Below are 24,403 nucleotides of genomic sequence, written 5' to 3'. Positions count from 1 at the left end.
GTTATGGACTCACAGAATATAGTTTGACTAATGTTCCAATCATTCAGTAAATCATTCATTAACAAAACAAAATACTCTGTGGTGCTAGAATATATTATCAATACTCTACAATGCACTGGGTGCAGTCACCCTATCTGGGAGCTATATTGTTTCATGAAGGCCATGGAACGTATCATCATGGAACTTATAAACAAAGACACTGGTAATCTCCAAACTCTGGAACCCACCCAGTTTGGGTTTGTAAAAGGCAAATCATGTCTCCTAAAACTGACAGACTTCTTTGAAGCAGTCACCAAAGCCATAGATGAGGGTAAAATGGTTCACACAGCTTATCTAGATCTCACCAAGGCTTTCGACACCATCCCCCACTCTGGAATTATAGATAAACTCACTAAACTAGGTATAAATCCCTATGTCACAAGATGGATTGCCAACTGGCTCACTGACAGAACCCACACTGTGAAAGTAGCAGACTCCAAATCCGACTTCAGACCAGTGACAAGTGGAGTACCACAGGGTTCAGTCCTGGGTCCTCTCCTGTTTGGTATCTACTTCTCTGAAGTACAGGCTAACACAGAAGGTCTTTGGCTAATGAAGTTCGCAGATGACTGCAAACTAGGAGCCATAATCAAAATTCCTAACAATGTGGACATCCTACAAAAGAGCCTCACTGAGCCAGATGCCTGCTGTCAAAGCCATGGCCTCAAACTCAATGCCAAAAAGTGCATTGTCATCCCTTTTGGTTAAAACTCTGTACCCATGAACTACCACATAGGCGGCAGTCTACTTAACACCAAAAGTGTGATAAGAGACTTTGGGACACAGGTGGACAGTAATCTCGCCTTTGATATTGCCACAGTAGTTAGGAAATCCTTTGACGTGGCACACCTCATCACAAAAGGTTTCTTATCCAGGAAAAAAGAGGTCATTGTTCCCCTCTACTCGTTATTCATTAGACCCATTATAGAGTACAACGCCCCTTTTGGTATGTACCTTACAAGACATCTACAACAACTGGAAAGGTCACAGAAATACCTCACAAAGAGGATTACCAGCCTCAAACAGATCCCCATGCAGACCGTCTCAAAAAACTCCAGCTGTACTCCGTCGCATATCGCCTACTCAGAGGTGATCTCTGCCTAACATACAAAGCAGTGTCAAACCTAGAGCTGTTAGACATGCTCCACTTAAAGAAATCCCAATCCCTCCGAGCTACACACTCTAGGGACCTAAACCTTGTCACCACAATAAACAGAACATGCGGGAGGGATAGATTCCTGTCCCAGAGACTTCCCATACTCTGGAAGAAGCTACCTATCTATATCAAACAAAGCTCCTCATTAGCACTCTTCAAGAAAAATCTTGATGATTGGATGGGAAATAGGAAATTCACCCCGGGGATCACTTCTGTGGCTTTGCTTGACAGGGGCACAGGTAAATAATTTTCTTGGGTGGCGAAAGCAAGGGTACCTTTTTGGCTAGGCTTATATAGGCCCTAGGGCCAATAGCCTAGTACCTACCTATGAACCTATGAAGGGCTAGTTGTGCATATCCTGAAGTAACCATGGCTGACTGTACAACAACTGATTCACCAAAGCCACTGCATCTTTATTTTTTTTTTACACATGCAAAGAATCTTTGAGTGATTATATGTTAGCAGGAGGTCTAGTTTTTGATAGAGATGTTTGCCCTAAAGGAAAAATAAATATTGAAATATGAAAATTTGCAGTTATGTAGAACTGTTGTTTTGGACAATCCAATTCTCTTTATTCAGATTCACAATGGAAACCAACCTACAATTGACTCAGTCTGTGCTATCCTTTTAAAATGATAAAATTAACATATTTATTTTTTTTTTCTTTATACATTTTAACTGAGTAGATGGATTGTTTTGGAGGACCCTTTTTATCTGTAACTTGGGCCAAATCAGGAAGTAGACTTAAAATTTTGAGAACAGACAGAAAATGGGTACAGTTTTAGGGAATACAAATAATGTGTATGGATTCACAGTGGCATGCACTGTCAATACATACACCTTACTATCAAAATGTTGAAACTGAAAACAGTTTATCAAAAAATTACTGAATTGTTTATCCGACTTGGGTAATAAAGAATTACCAAAATGTCAGAAATGGTAACCACGACAATCGACATTCGAACATCGAAAGTTCCAATGTTAAAAGTTCGTGTTACCATTAATGTTTTTGTAGGGGGCTAGCCCCCCTGCACCCCCACACCCGCTGCATATTATATATACCAACTTTGAGATCGCACTACAATGAAGAAAAAGGAAAATTTCCCGATCCACACTGTACCACAATCTCAGTTTAAAACGTCAACTTCATATTAGCGAATGTATACCACATTCACTAATATGAATTCAAATATTTTCAGTTCAACATTATGGACATTGGTAGAACACACATTCGACCAACCCATATTCGTCAAACTGCAATTCCACATTTTGATAGTGAACCATAGTAAATATTATGTATGAACAAAAAATACAATTTGCAATTATTTACTTAGTTATGTATCTATGTATTTCATTTTATTTATTTATCCTTTGTTGATCAGGTTAGTCCCACCAGATTAGTAACCTCTTTTCAGGGGAAACACTTGGTGGCATTTATGCTTCTAGAGAAAATTTGGCCAGGAGATCGAGGGACTTCCCCTATTCTTTTCAAAAGGTGCCATATTCATCCACATGAGCTACCACCAACTTAAGCAGACAGGACCCTGGTTTAACACCTCAGGCAAAGGTCTGTATGTTCTAGAATGCAGTATCCCCTAATGCTGCACTGCAGTGTCAACAATTTAAAAATTAACCCAATTAACTTGATTAGGAACAGAACCCACAATCTTCTGATCTTCTAGCACCAAAGGTGAATGTGCTATCTGTTGAATCACTGACCCTTTGATTTTTGGGATACGGACAACGTGTGAAACTTATGATGATTGGGAAAACTGATTTGCAATGATAGTTTATAAATGCATGCATATGATCTTTTTTTAGCCCCTTCCTGACTTACTTATTTATGCACTGGTGTCATCCAAAGACAGATGGCAAAGAGGAAGTGGGCACTTTGGTACTGAGTAGAGCAGGAACAATTTAATGAATTCTCAGGCAACAACTCCATGCTGAGTAAACATACAGACTATGAAAACTTCAGTAAATGAGCCTCTCTACTGCTTATAACTAAATTTCTGTATTTTATAAATCATGGCATGTCATGCATTTAATTAACATGCTGAAATCTTAAATGTTTATTGTGCCACTAGTATGCCAAGAAGAGTATGAATTACAGTTGTCTCATGTTGTATTATCTAACCTGCTGCTCCATGCCTGGTTGGATTTCCTCTGTACCTCTTAGCTGCATTGTCACTTGCCTCTACCCTCCCCAAGTCTGACCCAATATGGCTGTCTATCCCCACAACATGGCTGTTGTTTTCCTTACTGGCAGTCATACACAAATGTTATCAGTTGCAACACTTCTCTCCTGGCTCCCTTTCTTTTTCAGGTGTCAGCATACAAATGTTTCCATTATTCCTTTCCTGTACCAATTGTACTATATTAAATACTAAATAAATTTAAAGTACAAAACACTTAAATGAGGGCAGATGCAAGAAGATACTGTCTATTTATAAAATTATAGCTCAAGCCAGTTCAGTCTCTTGTTCACTGCATGTTATGCAATGTGATCACAAGGCACAAGCTGTTCCTCACTGAGCAAAGCTGCAATCTTCTATTCTATGACTCCATTCCCAAGTCCATGGCAAACAGGTATGATGGATGCTGGACAATTCAAAGTTGATTTTTCTTCCGAATGCGAATTATGAGATTTTCCTCTGATTGCATGGGAATTTTACCACATGGGGTTATGTTTGCTAGGATAAATTAAATTAGATTCTATTATCTACTTGAATTGTTCATTGTCTTCATTTTTTTATTTCCTTATATGCATTGTTAACAAATGAATTTTGCAACCTGATTGTTTGTTTGACTTTTGACTGTTTCTCTCTCTGTAATATTATAATTTTGGAAATGTCTGTATTTTGTATAATGATGGAGCTTTTCTCCCTGGGCCTCCACTGAAAAAGGACATTGTATCCAGTCGGATTTTTTCCCGGTTAACAAATGTAAAATAAATAAATAAATAAATAAATAAAGGCACAGTCACCATAGGCTTGTTTGCATACCACACCATCTTGTTTTTTTAAACTCTCTTGCAGTTTACTTGCTTTCTTTAAATGCACAGGATTTCATTATGCCTTTCTCAACACTTTTGTCACATGTGAATGCAGCTGCACATATAGAAATGGTGTAAAAAAATGTTAGCAGTTACTGCAGAGGATTAAGGCTGTGAGCTGCTAATAAGCTACTTGCTGTAGTGAAGAGGACAGGGTTTGATTCTTTCTGTCTTTATTTGCCTACTCTATGACTCTAATCAAGTAGATTAACCAGATAGTGCTCTTAGCTTGCCCACCACAGTGACATTTGTGTCCAGTGGGATTTTCCAGCCTAAAATAAACAGTCAAAAAACGCTTGAAAAATTATATGTATAAGTATGTGTGTGTGTGTGTGTGTGTGTGTGTGTGTGTGTGTGTGTGTGTGTGTGTGTGTGTGTGTGTGTGTGTGTGTGTGTGTGTGTGTGTGTGTGTGTGTGTGTGTGTGTGTGTGTGTGTATATATATTTATATATATATATATATATATATATATATATATATATATATATATATATATATATAAAAATATATACACATACATATACAGACATGACAGGTTTTCTAGATCAGCATTATCTACTCATCTCTGTAGACACTAATTCCTTATACCATTCTAAAAAAGAAATGGGTTAACAGCAGTCAAACACTAAATGAGTACATTCAAGGAAAATGCTTCATATACTAACTGCATGTTGAGAACACTGAATTTAATTTTGAATCAAACTATTTTAAAGTGGGGTGTTGACTTCAAGCACAGTTGTAGCTCACACAGCACCTACTTACGAGGATTTATTCTTAGGATATATTCAAGTGCTTTACTTTCCTAGGAAATGCATTGATGCTAGTATATAAAGCTTTTACTGAACACATTAATCTGTTCTTATATTAATTACAGGTTTTTATTTGCTAATAGTATCTATGGCTCTGACATGAAATGACTTGTGTGTCTAAATTTATAAAAATGATTTCGTAATAATATGCATGTACATTTCATCTGTATGATATATAATCTCTCACTTCAATATTTGGCCACTGAGGGAATCTTTAGCAAGTAAAGATGAAAATGTGTTACACGATCCAGACTACATAACAGAATTCATCCAGTTCATTCAGCAACACACTGCTAATAAAAAAAATTTAATTGCCGTTACATGAGTTTTCTCTAATCAATTTAAGAAACAAGGTTACGGTAAATACTTGAATCTACAAAAATGTTGGTTGCAGCACTCTGCATGGCAAATAAGAAATTTCAAGCAGGAATCTACAAGGAAAACTCAGTAATTTAAATATCTCAAAGCATGTGCACTTTCAAGATTCTTTTTCATTGCCATCTTAAATAAATAAAAATTTTCAGTCAGACTATGACAGCTAAAAACGTGATTGAAAATATACAGCTACACTATGGACTTTCTGATCATGAGACATGAATAGCTGCTGTTCAGGTAAGTTTAATTATTCACACAGCTACAGGAATGCTCACTACCAGTGTAGTGTGTTGTCTGAGAACCATGTTAGCCTACACAAAACATGCCACAGATCTACAGCTTTCCTTTCATGCCCTTACCTGCAGTGGCTGCTGGTGATTTCAGCACAATGGTGAGGGGTTGCAGGAAACAACTAAATGGGGTGGGGCTATATTACAGCAGGTCAGTGACCATTTACCTGTGATCACAAAACAGCTTGGTTCAGTCCCTTCCATCCACAGACTGCATCAGTATCAACTCATTCTATCCACATTATTGGTGATATATACCTCAGATGTCTGACTGCAATGAACAAGACTAGCCTTAGGTGAGATAGATCCCTAAACAAAAGACTCCATGATTCCCCCCATTTTATACTATTTTGTCTACTGCACCCACCACAGCTCCTCCCCTCCCCCATCCTGCAGAGTACACATTCTTGTTGTCACACTTTGTCTTATTATTCAGGTTTTTAATCTATCCTTTAAACACACCTTGACTGGAAAAGATTGCACTGTAGTAACTGTGGGGGAAGTAATTAAATTAAGCCAGGTGTCTGCAAACTGGTAGGCCCACAACATTTATTGGATTCTAGACACTTTGAGGTGTATTTAAGACCACTTTCCCAAACTTTTGAGCCGATAATGTTCTAAGCAAAACTTGTAAGTAAGGAAAGGAATACAGTCTTATTTTGTCTTTTGTTCTTTCAAGGAAGAAATAAGTTGTGTCCAAAGCTTAGTGTTCAAATCTGACAAAACAGTAGTCCCCAACAAACTTAGAATGTCATATCTTGAATAGTCTCTATCTCCCTACCCCCCAAAAAAAGATGACCACCTTCTGTGTGCCCCTCAGGTGTTGGAGTAGTATGAAAATTAAAGAACAAATGGCCACATGCAAGTATTTCAAAGTTGCTCTTGTCATTCTTATTGAAAAAATATTTTGAGCTTTCTCTGCTTACTTCTGCTTGCTTGCTATTTGAAGTCTTCTTAAGACACTCAGTCTTGCTGGCTGGATTCTTGCTAAAATTCAAAGTCTGATTATATTTGCATTCACAGTCTATTGCATACAGAAACTTGCAGAATATACACTGATGAGAGAATATATAATAAATAAAACTGGACCTTGGGACTTGTGTCCCTACCAAACCTCTCTAACAACTGATATTATATACCTTTATATATAGTTTTTTTTGAATTTATTTGAATTGCTTATTTATCCTGTAGAAACAATAAACTTCCTTGTTTAACACAATGTCTGTGTAGACCAGCTTTTTTGACAGTGTGTGAATATCCTGTAACAGTGTCCTGATGTCCATGGAGGAAACACATTGTCCTGTATTCTATTTGAATCTGTGTATAGAAACATGTGTTCTTATGTCAATGCTGATAAGCATATCCTGTTTATGAAGAAAACATATTTTGAGAAAACACATTGTCAGAGATCAGCTTTTCTGACAGTGTGACCATCCTGTATTTTATTTGGATCTTATATCCTGTTTTTCCATGCAGAAAACATATTTTTGAGAAAACACATTGTCACAGTGTCATTGTCCATTCTTTAAAAGCAGATTTTGTATTGCATACATCCTGTTTTGAGTCTGTAAGGGAAGAATGTCCATTCAGCAGATTCCTTTTGCCATGGTCATTTAGTATGACATATTACTTAAACTTTGTTTCTGCATTTAAGCAAGCCTTTTCTTTCAGCATATTTACAACATAATTAATTTCAGATTTATATTCATAAAATCTAACAATTCTCTCTGTTTTTATAGAAAACACAAGAAACAAACCTTTAGTTTGATACAACAAATCAAAATGCAATTTTACATAGTTAATACAATGATATTAAAGTATTACTACCAAAACTGAATGTATTTAAAACTTTTTCTTTTGCAGACCATTCTGTGAAAATATTTTTTATCAGTTATGAGCTGTGTCTGCTTTAATGTTATTATTTTTTTTTTAACATGATCAGTTTATTCTTTTGCAATCACAGAATTTAATTTATGACTTAGAATTGTTTCATTAACTCTTTGCAGCTGTTGAATTAACTATGAGACAATAACTACGTGCTACTGCAAGCATTTATACACTACTGAAAACACACAATTTCAATGTAATTTTAACCATAACATTGTGGTGCTACAATGTATTCTGTACAGTATGTATTTACACAGACTGTTTGCTATTTATGCATTTCAATCTAGTAGGTATACTGGACCCATTTTTTCTTTAAATATGTTTTTTTCACACATATTCATTACTAGACATTTAATTAATTTGTCCTGAATTGTACATACAATGACTATAAAGTACATTTAGACTAATCTTACAAATTTAATAAAATTAATATTAAGCAAAATCTTGGAAAATGTTTGTCTCTTTAGAAATATCTAGTGGAAAATCCATATGTCCTGTTATTTTAAACTCAATTAAAAATATTCATGCTTTTATATCAACATTGTTTTGCCAAAACATATTGAAAATAGTGACCATTCTTGCTATTAGAACTTGTATAGCTTTAATAAAGCAATTTTAAATCATCTCTTGTTTTTAAACCATCTCTTGTATAGCTTTACAATTTAACAGGTTGTAAATACAATTTAATACTAAACAATACAATAATAACCATTATGATAGCTATTAACAACTTGTAAAATATCTTATCCTGTCAGGTTTAATCCAATTTACCAGTATTTCTAATACACTAATACCTGTTTTTTCCTCTCCTAAAAGAGTATTGTCAAGAATGAATGGGATATTTTTTCCTGTAGCTTTATTTTAGACCCTTGTAGTAGCTTTATTTCAGACCCTGAGAAAGTGCCCTCCCTCTTATACAGTCAGTGTAAACTGAGAAAGTACCCTCCCCTGCAGCACTCCAGCACTGTTTACCAAGAATAGAATGTATGTCAGCCCAACATTATGGTCATACATTTATTTTATCAAATTATGAACTTTTGTCTGACTTGATAACTTTTATAAAGCTTTTGTTTACTACCACTAGTAGGCATTTACATTCTCCTGCACAATTGATTTGAACTGTATATATACTATAGCCCATTTGCTGGCTGTACTTGATACAACTGAGTTTTTGTCCTTTTAACATTTACTTGCAAACAGATTATCAGTGACATCTATGCACAATTGTGGCATTTTATTACAATTACCAAATAGTGTTGCCTGTAAACATTTTAACAATTATGTTTTAATAACAATGATGCTTTAGAAAAACTCAAGCTACTTGCCTGGCAATCAGTCTTGTTGTTTATCTTATCTTTCCAGCATTTCCTGTAACTATTCATTCAGTCTAGGAAGGTCTGAGCTCACATTTCATACTCTGTAAACTATAGTTAATTCTTTTGGCATTTTTCCTTTAATGTGATTGTGATTTGCATAACTATGCATTTATACAACATAAATAGACATCATTTTACAATTACCTTATGGAAATTACCTTACATGGATTTCAGTATTTTTTATTATTTATTTAACTATTCTGTCCTGCCATTAATTTTACAAAACTGTTTGAATAATACCATCTGTGATTTTCTTTTTGAACTTTAACTGTTTGGTGTTACTATAGATATTAGTTTAACCAACACATTTATATTTATATTATTTATATTTGCTGTTGTCTGTCTGTTATTCTTGTGTATTGTAACAGATGTACTCTAGATGAAAAGAACACACATGCATGTCTGTCTTGTATATGTATATCTTTATACAAGCATGTCATGTCTTGTTTTTACTCATCTATTTTTTTAATTTTATACACTAGAACAGTTTTGTTTACCTTTTGACTATGCTAATGAATGGCATTCATATGCTTTACTTTACTGTAGTACTGATAGATGTCTTGCTTTAACTGAATGAAAGTAAAACATTTAAGAATGATTTGTCCAGACATCAGATCCTACCATCCTACCATGTATGTTTAACCATTTTCAAAACATAAACATATTATAAAATATATTTCTTTTGCACAGATTAACTGTGTATGCAGGAAATTCCCAGTCTCTGTCAGTTCAGCTAATTTATTTCCTTTATCCTGCAACTTCTGTTGAATTTCCTTATAGTCTGTTTGATATGTCTCAGGAGCCTGTTCTGCTGAATCTGTAACTCCTATGCACTTTTGAAAAGATGTATGTATAACTTGTCTAAGCTTCCTGAACTCATTGTGTCTGTCTTTTAGAAGTTTACTACATTCCTTTGTAACAAAATGTACTAAGGGATCTATCAGTAACAGATTTGACTCACATGTGGTGACAGGACATAACTGGTCAACATCAGAATGCAATGGAAACACTTTACCCTTAGTTAATTCTTCAGATCTGTTTTTACAGTCTATTTTTTTAGCAATATGATGCAATATTTTTTTATGACATAATACACAAAATGCAGTTTTTGTTGAAGCACACAATAAACATTTGTCATATTTCACATGGTTTTCTTTGAGATACCAGCCAAACATTGTAATACATTTGCATAATGCCTTACTATCAACCTGCCCTAATAAGGTTTTACATTTACTAATGTGCTGTGTATACCAACATAGCAATTTACTAAAGTTTGGTTTACTCCTGCATGAATTATAAATAATATCCATACTATCTAGTAATATACAACCTGTCTAGGAATACAGAAACTATATATGAATATACAAACTGTCTTAAGAATATAAAAACTCTCTTAAGAATATACAAACTGTTTTAACATCATCCACACTAAATATGTGACACAGAAAAAAGTCTTACCAGTTAGCAAGAAAACAAGTGATCAGGCTGCTATTGCAGATCGCCATTGAAAAAATATTTTGAGCTTTCTCTGCTTACTTCTGCTTGCTTGCTTGCTTACTGTGGAATTTGAAGTCTTTTTAAGACACTCAGTCTTGCTGGCTGGATTCTTGCTAAAATTCAAAGTCTGATTATATTTGCATTCACAGTCTATTGCATACAGAAACTTGCAGAATATACACTGATGAGAGAATATACTTTGCAGCACTTGTCTTTAAGAGCAGTAACCAATAACTTTTATAATAAATAAAACTGGACAAACGTTGCAGCTTAAAAGTACTGTTCCAACTTCATATAGTACAGATGATGTGAGAGATATAACATTTACCTTGGGACTTGTGTCCCTACCAAACCTCTCTAACAACTGGATTTATACAGCTCTTTATATACAGTTTTTGAACATATTTTGGAGAATTGTTTATCCTGTAGAAACAATACTAAACTTCCTTGTTTAACAATGTCTTGTAATAGACCAGCTTTTCTGACAGTGTGAATATCCTGTAACAGTGTCCTGATGTCCATGTAGAAAAACATATTTTTGAGGAAACACATTGTCCTGTATTCTATTTGAATCTGTGTATAGAAACATGTGTTCTTATGTCAATGCTGATAAACATATCCTGTTTTTTATGAAGAAAAACATATTTTTGAGAAAACACATTGTCAGAGATCAGCTTTTCTGACAGTGTGAACATCCTGTATTTTATTTGGATCTTTGTATCTTGTGCCATATCCTGTTTTTCCATGCAGAAAAACATATTTTTGAGAAAACACATTGTCACAGTGTCATTGTCCATTCTTTAAAAGCAGATTTTGTATTTTTGCTCTTGCATACATCCTGTTTTGAGTCTGTAAGGGAAGAATGTCCATTCAGCAGATTCCTTTTCCAAGCCATGGTCATTTAGTATGACTGCTGATCACATATTACTTAAACTTTGTTTCTGCATTTAAGCAAGCCTTTTCTTTCAGCATATTTACAACATAATTAATTTCAGATTTATATTCATAAAATCTAACACTTATGCCAAGCATGATTTCTAACCCCCACTCTCAAGAAATAGCCACCTTGTATATATCCTTCTTATTTTAGACTGATATTAAACTGCACTAATTAAATCTCTGTGAAGCCAGAACCTATATTATCCCAGTTAGGACAAATAAAATATTTGTCTAGCAACAGAACAGCTGCAGTGTAGGTTATTCGCCTATATTTTTGTACACTGTTACAAGAATTTTGTACTACTGTACTGTAAGGCAAGAGGCTATCACACTACGGGACCCATCCCCCCACCTCAGAGTTCAAATCCAACTCAACAGGTAGAGCCACATAAGTAATTCTACCCTCTGGTCTGGCCAAGTTACTCCCACTTTATCCAGCTTCTCTGCACTCTATCAGACACTATAGAAATTCTGCTGACTCCAGTGTACTAGGTATCTAGAATATTGACCTGGACTAGCTGCAATTAACTGATTGTTATTCTGATTGCAGTCAGCCCCATGTAGTGGTTCAACCCTCTTCATTCACCCTTTGCTATGCTCAGGCTCACTGCACTCATCTACCCTACCCCTATTCCCACCCACCCCCACTTTCACTAGATTTATACTTATCAAACTACACCCACTTTCCAACAGCCAATCGGAACCCACACTTCCACTAATTAGATCTGTTCATCTCACCCACTCAGACAACACCTACTTGCCATTATCTAAATTAATACACCTCCCTTCCCATTCCATTAACATTATACCCTAATAAAATGTTCCTCTTTAATATCAAACACTTAAACCAAACAGCCATCTATATCATCTGTGGCTCACTGCTAGTACTTTTTTACTCCCTCACATCATACTACACACCATTACAAGGCAACAATTCCCCTCCCTGTCAAAAATCCTCATTGTCCCACCAAAACAGTCCATTTCACATTTCCATATCCCAAAACCTCTTCTATACCAGCCACATAGATTACCACACTAATAAAATCCTACCTCTAACTACATCATCCCACACCTGTCAAAAACACACTAAACTACTGCACAAAGTTACCAAGTTAATATCAAACAATTAAACTGCTCTGGGGACATACACCCCAATCCTGGCCCCAACCCCACTCAAAACAAAGTAAACAACTCCACCACCACTGACCCAGGCCTATTACACCAGAAACGTAACACTTCCCTTCTCCTCCTTAATATTAATGCAAGAAGTATTGGAAACAAAGTCCATGACCTGCATGCCCTACTCTTCCACTATTCCCCTGATATTGTAATACTAACAGAAACTTGGCTCAAACCCAGCAATAACAGCTATGAAATTGTAGCTCCCAGATAGAACATTATATGTAAAGAGAGGATATCCAAAAGGGGTGGAGGAGTAGCTATCTGATTTAAAGACCACTTATTGATTGACTGTTTACAATTAAGCATCCCCAACTTTGACAATGCAGAACGTATCTGTACCAAACTGACACAAATCCAAAAAACAAATTAACATCATAGGTGGTTATATCCCACCTGGGAACAATACTCCCACACTACAGAATATACTATACTGGGTCTCTAATTCCCTCCCACAGGAAACTAACCTGATGGGTGACTTCAGTGTTGATTGGCTTGACTGTTCCTCTCAGAAACCAACATCACACATTAACCTACATGGGTTCACCCAACTTATCACATCTCCTACAAGGATTGACAAATCCTCCAAAGGACACTCTATCCTGGACTGGATTTAAGTTAGCATCCCATCCCTGTCAACTCAATCAGGCTGCCTCCCTGATGGTCTGAGTGACCATGTGCCAACCTTTCTGCTAAGATTCCATACTCACCATACCAACCAAACAACCTACTGATTAATTAGAAGTAACAAAAAGCCTCAACCCAAACAGGTTCATCTCCACACTAAATAGCAGCAACTGGGAATCACTCAGACAGCTAACCCTTGAAGAAGCAGTCAACTCCTTCAACACTGCTTTCCTTGATACACTAAACTACCATGCACCCTGTAGAACAATCAGAGTAAAAGCTAACTCTGCACCATGGCTTAGTAAGGAATGCAGATCCTTACTAAGCCTAAATATAAGGCTTGGAAACAGTTTCACAAACACAAAACACAAATAACAAGACAAACATTCTTAGTCCTGTGAAATAAAGCTAAGAAATTAGTAAGATCAGACAAAATCAACCGCTGCCACAATATCCAGAAAAAAATACCACAATAACCCTAAAAAATTCTGGGCCACAATTAATAATATATTTCTACTAGGCAAATCAACTTCACCTACCCCATCAACCATCAACTCCAATAGCACATCAACCTAGTTCAATAAATACTGTACTGAAACTATCCAAACCCTTGCTAATTCTCACACTGCATCCAGCAACCCAACCCCAACCACAGCCCAATGCAGCACCAACTCCCAACATTACAACAACCACTTTACATTCTACCCAGTGTCTGTTGATACCATAAGAAAACTACTAAGAAAACTAAAACCAACCACATTAGCCGCCAATAACCTTCAGCAGAATTTCTGCAAATAGCAGCAGATGCTATAGCATATCCAGTAGCCTTTCTCATAAATAGATCATTATCAGAGAACGTAGTTCCAGATATTTGGAAAATCTCCTGCATAATACCTTTACATAAGGGAGGTAACTCAAATGAACTTCCTAATTATAGGACAATTGCCATCCTGTCCCCCTTTTCTAAAATACTAGAGAGGACTACACACACCCAATTAATGGCCTACCTTCACATACATAAACTATTATCAAACATTCAACACAGTTTCCACCCCTCTCACAGTACTACCACTGCCTTCATGTCCTTCACAAATACAGTGAAACACTATAGAAACAATGGACTATTTGTATCTGTCACATTTCTAGATTTGTCCAAGGCCTTTGACATGGTCAATCATGACAAACTCTTCAGGATCCTCTCCAACCTAAACCTCAGTAACTCCACTATCACATGGTTAAAAGTTACCTATCAGGATAACAGCAGGCCGTCCAATGGCAACAACAACTTTCCCCTCTTCTCCCTGTTAACTTAGGCGTCCCACATGGTTCCATCCTTATACCTCTACTTTTTTTTTCTCTTCACCAACCAGCTCCACACCACCACCACACTACATGCCACTGTCATACAATATGCTAATGACTCTACGCTAATCCTCCGTGCACGACCTCCACAAAATAACCCAAGACTCCTTTCTATCCATTGAATCATGGCTCACCAGCTTCCAACTCATACTAAACCCCAACAAAACAAAGCTCCTTCTCTTCTCCCAACAAAATTCACCTCTTCTTTCCAACCTTTCACTATCCTATTCAAAAATAAAACTACTATCACCCCAACAACTCATACTAGGCATAGAAACTGACAACAACTTAAAGTTCGATATATATATATATATATATATATAGAGAGAGAGAGAGAGAGAGAGAGCACAAACCATTAAGAAAGTCCACAGTAAACAAGGTCTACTATACAGAAACAAACAATTCCTAACTAGACACACTAAAGTTACTATCACTCACATGCATCTCCTATCTTCCCTCATATATGCCTCCCCAATCCTAACCAACCTCCATAAATATGAACTAACCAAACTCGAATCTTGTTATAACAAAATTGCCAAATTAGCCACTGATGCCTCATACAGAACACATCGTTGTAGATCTCTTTAACAACTAGAATTACAAGAACAGAGGTCTGATTGAGGAAATTAAATACATGGTAAGTTAATAATACTCTGACTGGGTCCTGTTTTGGACTAGGTGTGGTACAGCGAAGAAGATGAGAATGCCCACCAACCAACTTCCTCAACTACAACACTTTAATCAGTTAACCTTTGCCCACAAAATACTGCATCAACCAGACAAAACCCCTGCCCTTCAAAAGCTATTACAACCATACATCACATCCAGACCACTCCGCTCTAATAATACATTCCTGCTAGACACCACCAAAGCAAATAACACAGCTGGAGAATCACTCCTCTCAAACTACATTCCTAAAATATAGAACAAACTGCCCATCCAAATTACTTCCTGGTACTCTATAACACATTTTAAAAAAAATCCCAAAATTACACATGAAAGACATGTGGCTCTGTTCTTGTAACTGCCCTAGATAGGCCTCTAACTGTTTAAATCTACCTCTCTAACTATTTTTTTTATTTTATTGCTGTCCTAATACATCCTACTGAGGCATCTGTCTTCACCTTACTCTCACTAGTCTCTCTTTCTTATGCATGATAAATTACTTATGTGCATAGTCATGCTGAGATGTCCATTGTACACATTTACCTCAGATGTAATATATTTATCATTCTGTAAATATTATGTTAACACTTTGTGCTTGCTTGCAGGCAAGCCAATTTCTTTTTGCAGTGTGTGTAAGTCTTGTATTACTTGTAACACAAACTTGTAAGTTTTGCATAACTGGAGCATTTCTACCAAGGCCTCTGCTGAAAAAGGACCTATGTCCAGTTGGACAATCCCGGTAAACACAAGTAAAATAAATAAATAAAGTGAAGGGTCAAATGACCATAATAATTCAATCTGTTGTTGTCAGATGTATACACACACCATGGCTATGTACCACTACCCACAAAAGACAGCCACTAGTATACATGCTTAATGTCTGATTGTGAAGAAAGTGAAAACAACAATGATAAAGGTAACGTATTCCAATTTCTTGTTCCTAGACAGTACACTGCCATTAGACAAGCTATAGTGACTTGCCGTGTTCACCAAGAGGTCTGATTGTGAGGAAATTAAATACATGGTAAGTTAATAATAGCCACAAAGTCATTAGCCCTCACACAAGTTATAGCAAGCATCTATGCACACCTCTGACTGGGTCCTGTTTTGGACTAGGTGTGGTACAGCGAAGAAGATGAGAATGCCCACCAACCAAGCCTGTGTTTAAATTCCACTATAAAGACAAGAGTCTGAGGAGGAAAGCAGAGCACATGGATAAAACCCATTTAGATATTGGGAGAATATTCAGACCTCTCATATAAGAAATTACAGCCAATAACTCAGTCAAAGGATCAGGTGCTGTGAAATGACAATGCTGCTCTGCTACTTTTATATACATCCTGCTCAGACAGCCTAGTTAGCCACTTAATATATATAATGTTGATGTTTGACTATAATGAAAAATGAAAGCAATGATGGACAATTTTGTTTTATTTTTAGATAAACTGAAACACCCTCATACACAGTCATTTTCATCTACAGACAGCTCTTGTATCTATCAAATTTATAGTCACCTTATTAACTTTGTACATTGCAGATATCTGAATTTCCCAACTAAAGTATTTCAACAGGCTTCACACAAGTGCACAGTAGTTCTCCAAACCAGCATAATGACTGTTTAACTTAAGAAAATGACAGAAGGTCAGTCTTCTTTATCCAGAAACTTCCCCACTACCAGCAAATAAAAGCCATTTTATCAGCAGTGCACATTTCAGATGTCTGATTGTAATAAAAAAATAATGACCACAATAATATATTACAACTTTATTTCACACAAAAATAGTTACAGTAATATATTCCAACTTGCGCTACTTTGACACATTAGTCCTGCAAAGCCAAAGTAATAACAATTCAATTTGAGCAAATAATAGCAGTGTCAGTCCTTAACATCCACAAACAGCCCCATCCCCAGCATTTTATATCCACTTTGTTGACTGTGTACACCTCACATGTCTGCCTCTGACAAAAATACTGACCATTATAATGTATTTTAACTTTTGCACATAGAAAGTAGCCATGGTAAAGTATTCCTACTTGATTCTCACAAATAAATGTCAGTCTTGCAATGCCAACATAAAGACTGTTTAACATAAGCAAACAACAGCAGGGTCAGTGACTTTTATTCACAGAGACCTCTTCAAATCTATCAAGATTCAACCCTTTACCCTGATCCTGGGTGACCTTAACTACCCAGATATAGAATGGAAGAGCTACTCATGCCAAAACACAAATGCCCAGTGATTCCTCAATTTTGTCAAGGCAAATGCTTTGGAACAGCTAGTCAATACCCCCACAAGAGGTGATAATATCTTGGACTTAGTATTAATCAACATGAGTAACCACTGCAGCATCCCTGCAGTGTCATCCTCCCTTGTAAGATCTGACCATAAAGTGGTCATGTTTGAAGTCACCATCTCCACTGACCCCCCCCTCTAGTTAGGGTCAAACAAAATATTCTCCAAAGCTGATTACAGCCTCCTGAGGGATTGTATAAACAGCTTCACATCCCCGTTCCCCTCTCTAGAAACTGGCACCAGTATCCAAAACTATACCAAATTACTATACGAACATTTATATAGATGCATGGAATCAGGAATACCTGACAGGACTAAATCATCCTCCACAAGGAAGAGTAAACCTGTCTGGTGGACATCTGCAATAAATAAACGCTATAACAAAAGAAAAAAATTGCTCTCCAGGACCAAGAAGGAGCAGGTGCCCAATTGGAAGCAATCTCTCCTTAGCCTAAACAAGCAAATAACTGCACCATTGAAATCCTCCAAAGCAAACTTCGAGTCCAAATTGGCCACATCTACTAAGACAATCATAAGGCCTTCTTAACATACATCCATAATCTCAAAGGTAGCACCCAGATCTGTTCAGAATTGGTGGTCAAGGACATCACATATATAAATGCCATAGATATAGCAAACTTGCTGGCTGACAGATTCATCGAAAATTTCACCCCTCTCTCCCCCCATCAGAAAATCAGGACATTCTCAGTACTTGCCCCTTCCCCTTACATCTAGGGATCAAGTCATCACTGCTCTCTCAAAGGCAAAAAGATTCAGCCTCCATGGGACCCAATAACATCCCAGGCTGCATCCTACATGAACTCAGGCAGGAACATGCAACGCCATTAGGCGCTCTATTCAACCAAAGCCTGAATACCAGCTTTGTCCCAGCTGAGTGGAGAACCGCCACTGTCATCCCTTTACGCAAAGGTGGAGTGTCCACCGATCCTGGAAATTATAGACTCATCAGCCTAACTAGCCTGATCTGCAAGGCCATGGAATGGATTATCATGGACCTCATTAACAAGAACATTGGCAACCACCAAACACTCGATCCCACACAGTTTGGCTTCATCAAGGGGAGGTTGTGTCTATTAAATCTGGTCGAGTTTTTTGAGGCAGTCACCAAAGCCATGGATGAGGGGAGGGCAGTGCACACCACCTACCTTGATCTAACCAAAGCTTTCGACAATATTGTCCATTCAGGCATAATAAATAAACTCTCTCAACTAGGCATCAATCCATATGTTACCAGATGGGTATCTAACTGGCTTACTGATAGAACCCACCTAGTCAAAGTAGGGGAAGCCACCTCAAGTAGTAGACCCGTATAGAGTGGCATACCCCAGGGTTTAGTCTTGGGGCCTCTGTTATTTGGGTATACTTTTCTGAGGTGCAGGCCAAAACCAGTGGGCTATGGCTGACCAAGTTTGCAGATGACTGCAAGTTGGGAGTGGTCATCAGTTTCCCTAGTGATGTGGACATCCTCCAAGAGGGTCTCACCCAAACAAATGACTGGTGCCAGAAACATGGCCTCAAGCTGAATACAAAAAATGCACCATCATCCCCTTTGGGAAGAGTGACATCCCCACAAATTCTCACATTAATAACAACATCCTTAGCATGCAGTCAGTCATGAGGGATTTGGGCACCCAGATTGATAGCAACCTGACTTTTGACCACCATGTTGCTTCGATTGTATGAAAAGCTTTCTACATGGCCCACCTCGTAAGTAAGGGTATCTCATCCAGGGACAAGGAGGTGATAACATCACTGTATTCTTCCCTTATAAGACCCATTATTGAGTACAATGCCCCATTCAGCATGTACCTCTCAAAGCACATGCAGCAGCTGGAGAGAGCACAGAGGTTCCTCACCAGGAGAATCCAGGGCCTCAAAAATCTACCATACACAGACAGGCTAAAAGCCCTATCCCTCTACTCTGTTTCATACAGACTCCTCAGATGTGTCCTCTGTCTGGCATACAAGGTGATCTTGGACCCTGCGTTGATGAGACTGCTGCATATCTGCAAGTCAAGCTCCACTCAAGTAACCCACACACGTGGCCTCAACCTTGTCTGTGACATCAATAAAAGTTGTTGGCAGGACAGATTTGTGTCCCAAAGACTCTCCCATCTGTGGAATACACTCCCTCTGCATGTCAAGCAGAGTACCTCTTTACCCCTTTTTAAGTACAACTTGGAGAACTGGATGGAAAATAGAAAATACATCCCTGGGATTTCACCCATGTCCCTGCTGGACAGGGGCATCAGGTGCTGATTTGTCTATACATAGGCTAAACTCTTGGCTAGATGTATAAGGGCCTCAGAGCCAAGAGCCTAGTAACTTTGTATGATCCTATGATCATGCGACAGCCCCCAGCACTCAATAATTATAGCCACATTGGTGACTGTGCACACCTCAGATGTCTAAATGTAATTAAAAATAGTCACATTAATGTATTTTAACTTAATGTTTAACTTAAGTACTGAAATCCAGGGCAGGATAGTATTCTATCTTATTCAGAATTCTTAAGAATAGGCTCCCCAGCCACTTACCTGATGGAGCTCTTCAGAGAATGCCTGAACCCTGAGCAACCCTATTAGTGTGGAATGTCTCAAGAGCTCAATGTCATGGATTCTGTGACATTGCCTAAAACCCATCTATCCTTTTTGATGGGGAAAACACACAGAACCAGCCTCATATGAGTAGTGCATGCCAGAAATCAGGATTGATACACAACTCTTTGAGTCAACTGAATCTTAGAATACATAATAGTGGACTCCACAGAAGGAACACAGTCCAGCACTTGGGTTTCCTACTCCTCTGACATTCAGGGAAGCCACTTAATTTTGGAAGACTGGATGAACATGAAGGCACTTCTCATACGTTCCATGGCAGTCAAAGCCTTCGTTTTCTTTTGAAGTTCCTCAGTAATTTTAGATGCTGCACCACAGAAGTCCTTCTGTAGAAAAAAATATAAACAGAATAAACTAGCAGAACTTATTTCAAAATAAAAGAACCCCTAGTCAGGTACCCAGCACAGACTTACACCAGTTACTGCTGTTCCTGCCCTATCCACAGCATCATAGTGAAGGTACAGAAGGCGGTGAGGAACCCCATTGACTAAGTCCTACTATGCATTTTCTGATGATTCCGTGATCTGATCATTAGGTAGTGTTGCCAGTTTTTCCAGTGTTTGATCCACCATAAAAATGTGGAGCTGACACACTGACGGAGGCAGCTCAAGGCTCTGAGGCCTAAAGTGGTAGACAGAACATGTTATCAGACTTTTCCATAGCTTTAAATGCCTTATCTGTTGAAATCACAACAAGGTGCTTGAGTTTCTAGGCCCTATGTCAAAACTGAAGAAATCATATATTAAGCCACCCTAGATGCCTTCTCTGCATGGAATGCCAGTCAGCCTGGGGCTTGTAAGTGCATCTGCCTGTCAAGACTTTGAAGGATAATTGTCTGTGTACTTCTAAGCCACATAAATAACATCCTTCATAACAGGTTCTAAGATCATGATTATCCAGGCTTGTCATCTTTTTTCCATACATGATGTTACAGTCTCTTCTGAGACAGGGAAGAGGGATTGCAGGCCCATACATGAAGGACTTATTGAATCTAAAGAGTTCTCCAAGGAAGGGTCACCTGAAGGGTGTAAGCACCAGTAGAGAAATCATTATCCTTGACTGTGAAAAAGTTAAGGACCATTGTCTCTCATAACTTTCCTGGCAAGGAAAATTTGGGAGAAGGTTATCTCCAGGTGTTTGCCATGAAGGGCAGACCTACAATTTTCACATATAGCAGTTACTAGCTGGCAACAGAACCCCTGACATGAAGGGATGTGGTCAGTAAAATCAGTAGTAGGTCATGACAATTTTATAGTGGTTCTCATTCTTGTATCAGATTATATTCTATAAGCCTGTACTCCTTCACATGTTTGGCCATGTATCAACAGAAAATTAATAGTGAATGCTGGTCCAATGTAGTGTGTAGGAACAAAGGGTCGGAAGCTGCGAGGTCAGCTGCAGCCTGCCTGACTCTTGTTAACTGTCTTTAGCTCTGGATAAATAAACCACAGCAGAGAAGTAAGGAGACAGCTATCCCCACTGAGAAAATAGCAGACTGCCTTCACTTCCTTGTTGTTCGAGAAAAATGGAAAGTAAAAATGCTTAGAAAAATAAAACTTCACAGAAAGGCAATCAGTAAAGGTCAGGAACTCACACACTAGAAAGTCAGAATGGTGAACTCAACCATAGTGTGAAACTCTGGACAAAGAGAAGGCAGCTCAAATGACCATGATTACCAACGGTTCTAGTAAATCCGCCTCACATCAAAAATCCTGTGTACACCAAGACCAAATTACAGAATGAACAAGTGCATAAACCACAATACAGATGTCAGGAGATATCTGTCTCCAGTGTGTCACAGTTTTAACAATGACAGTATTATTGGACCATCACCATCAAGATCCACTGTCCCTGAACATCTACAAGTTTAATTAATATGCATTTTATGAATGATCAGTGTTTTTATTTATTTATTTTTTTTTGGGGGGTGAGGCACTGAGTTTTGAGGGTTTTACATGAGATGGCAGTTATGTGTTCTGTCTTATTAAAGTGCAGATGAAGTTTTAATAATATATATCTATATCTAGCTATATATCAATATATCTATGTATAAGTTATACACATATATATATATATATATATATATATATATATATATATATATATATATATATATATATATAGTAGATTGCTGTAGCTAGAGAATGAGAATACATTTTTATCACTGTGGATGCTCTTTTTCCATGTCTGTGTCACCATGAAGTTATCGTATTTAAAATTAGGATGTAGGAACAAAGCTCTCCGACATAATGGAGTGCAGGTGGGCTCTCTCCCTGCAAAAATGCTAATATCATTTCAGTGTTGTTTGTGGATACAGCATTTGCATTCACAGACATACACAAACACACACACAATATATATATATATATATATATATATATATATATATATATATATATCATATAGAAAATATAATTGCACACAGTATATATCAGTATATTGTAAAAAAAAAAAAAATATATATATATATATATATATATATATATATATATATATATATATATAAAATTGTTAAAGCATGACAAATCAAAAATCTACATCAAACGTACCTTTTTGCAGAATTTCTACATCCATAAATCACTACATCACTACACCACTTGGAAAAGGAAAACACTTTCCTTTTTGAAATTGTAAGAATAAAATAGACCACTAACTTGACATAATTTGTCTGCAAAGTGGTACAGTTAGAAAAAGGATGGTGAGTATCCTTTGTCTAACAGTACCAGTAAACAAGATACATGGACACAGACACACATAAACACACACACACACACACACACACACACAAATACATTTAGACACACTCACATGCACACTCTCAGCCCCAGTACCAAAACTTTAATATCCCCTTCCAACTTACCTTAAATAAGATGTTAAATACTTGAACAACAGATGTCCTAGGAAATCCAGCCATTCAACAAATACAAATAGTACTGACAACAAATAAACTGTTGCAAACGCTACCTTCAACCAAATACACAATACCTGTATAACAGCATTTCATACAGAGTTTAGTCTCGCCATCTGTTTTATTACATATTCCAGCTTGTAACAAAAATGCAGGACCAGATGCTTACATTATTTGACTTTATACCTAGCATACTAATCAACAACTAGATACACAATAAGTTTATACTTACTTAGATAAGGAGTAAACAGCACCAGTCGCAATAAAGATGCAACTATGTATGTGCCACTGTACCAAGCACTGTCATTAAATGTGATCTGTGTTCTTGGGTGAGCCCCTTCACTGTAATTTGCATGGCTTTTAATATGGAAAATAGAAAAGTATATATTATTTGTTACTGCTATGTATAACTTTGATGAAGCTCTGACAAGGGTGAAAGAGCGCATCTCTGGTTAATTTGTTTAAATCAGTTTGCTTTCATTTGCTACATAAGCACCTGGCTTGCACTTGTTTTAGCAAAGCTCCACAGAGTTTGGTGACCAGCTACTGCTCTGCTGTATTTATCTGATCAGTCCAAGGCCTCTGCTGATCTCTGCAAAACTTTAGGATAACTTTTCACTGTATATTGTACTTTTAAACTGCATTTTTGCCATATCACTGCTTATCTGAACTTTTTTTTCTGAAATTGTTGCACTTTCTTTGCTGTAGCATAGACTAGATTCAGACCTGCTGAATCTAGTTCTGTTTGTATGACTTGAGCACAAAACCAGGCCATCTTTTGTTGGAGAAGGTTCCTCTGCACCCTAGTGACAGGAGTGTGTAGTTAGAACTCGTCTGATTAAAGGTTGCTGGAACAGGGCTCAGTTCTGAGCTTTTTATTGGTTAATTTGTTTAAATCAATTTGCTCTCATTTGCTACATAAGCACCACGTTTTGCATAGGTTTGCACTTGTTTGCGCATCATGCACTGCAGAGCAGTGGTGGGCACTATTGGCGGTTATAGACGCAAACATCTCTGCCTGCAAATTTTCCCTTAGTACTTTGCTGGTGCTCCATCTGTAAGTTGTCGCGATTGTCCCCTCACTGACAGATGATCCATTCAGGGAAGCTCCTGAGGTACAATAGAGATCCTACCCACTAGTCCTTCATATTATTTGTCCACTTTTCCTGTCCTCTATTTTACCTGGTCCTTCCTGTCCTCTCCCTGTTTTCTGACCACATCAACTTGCCTAGCATTATGGATGGACAATTTCCCACAGTTTCTCCAGCCAGCTTGGTCAACATGGGCTTCCTGAGGCTATGTAGC

The sequence above is a fragment of the Protopterus annectens genome, chromosome 1.part2 (genome assembly GCF_019279795.1).
Source record: "Protopterus annectens isolate FY-2018-M chromosome 1.part2, PAN1.0, whole genome shotgun sequence".
Classification (NCBI taxonomy): Eukaryota; Metazoa; Chordata; order Ceratodontiformes; family Protopteridae; genus Protopterus; species Protopterus annectens.
This window is presented reverse-complemented; position numbering follows the sequence as displayed.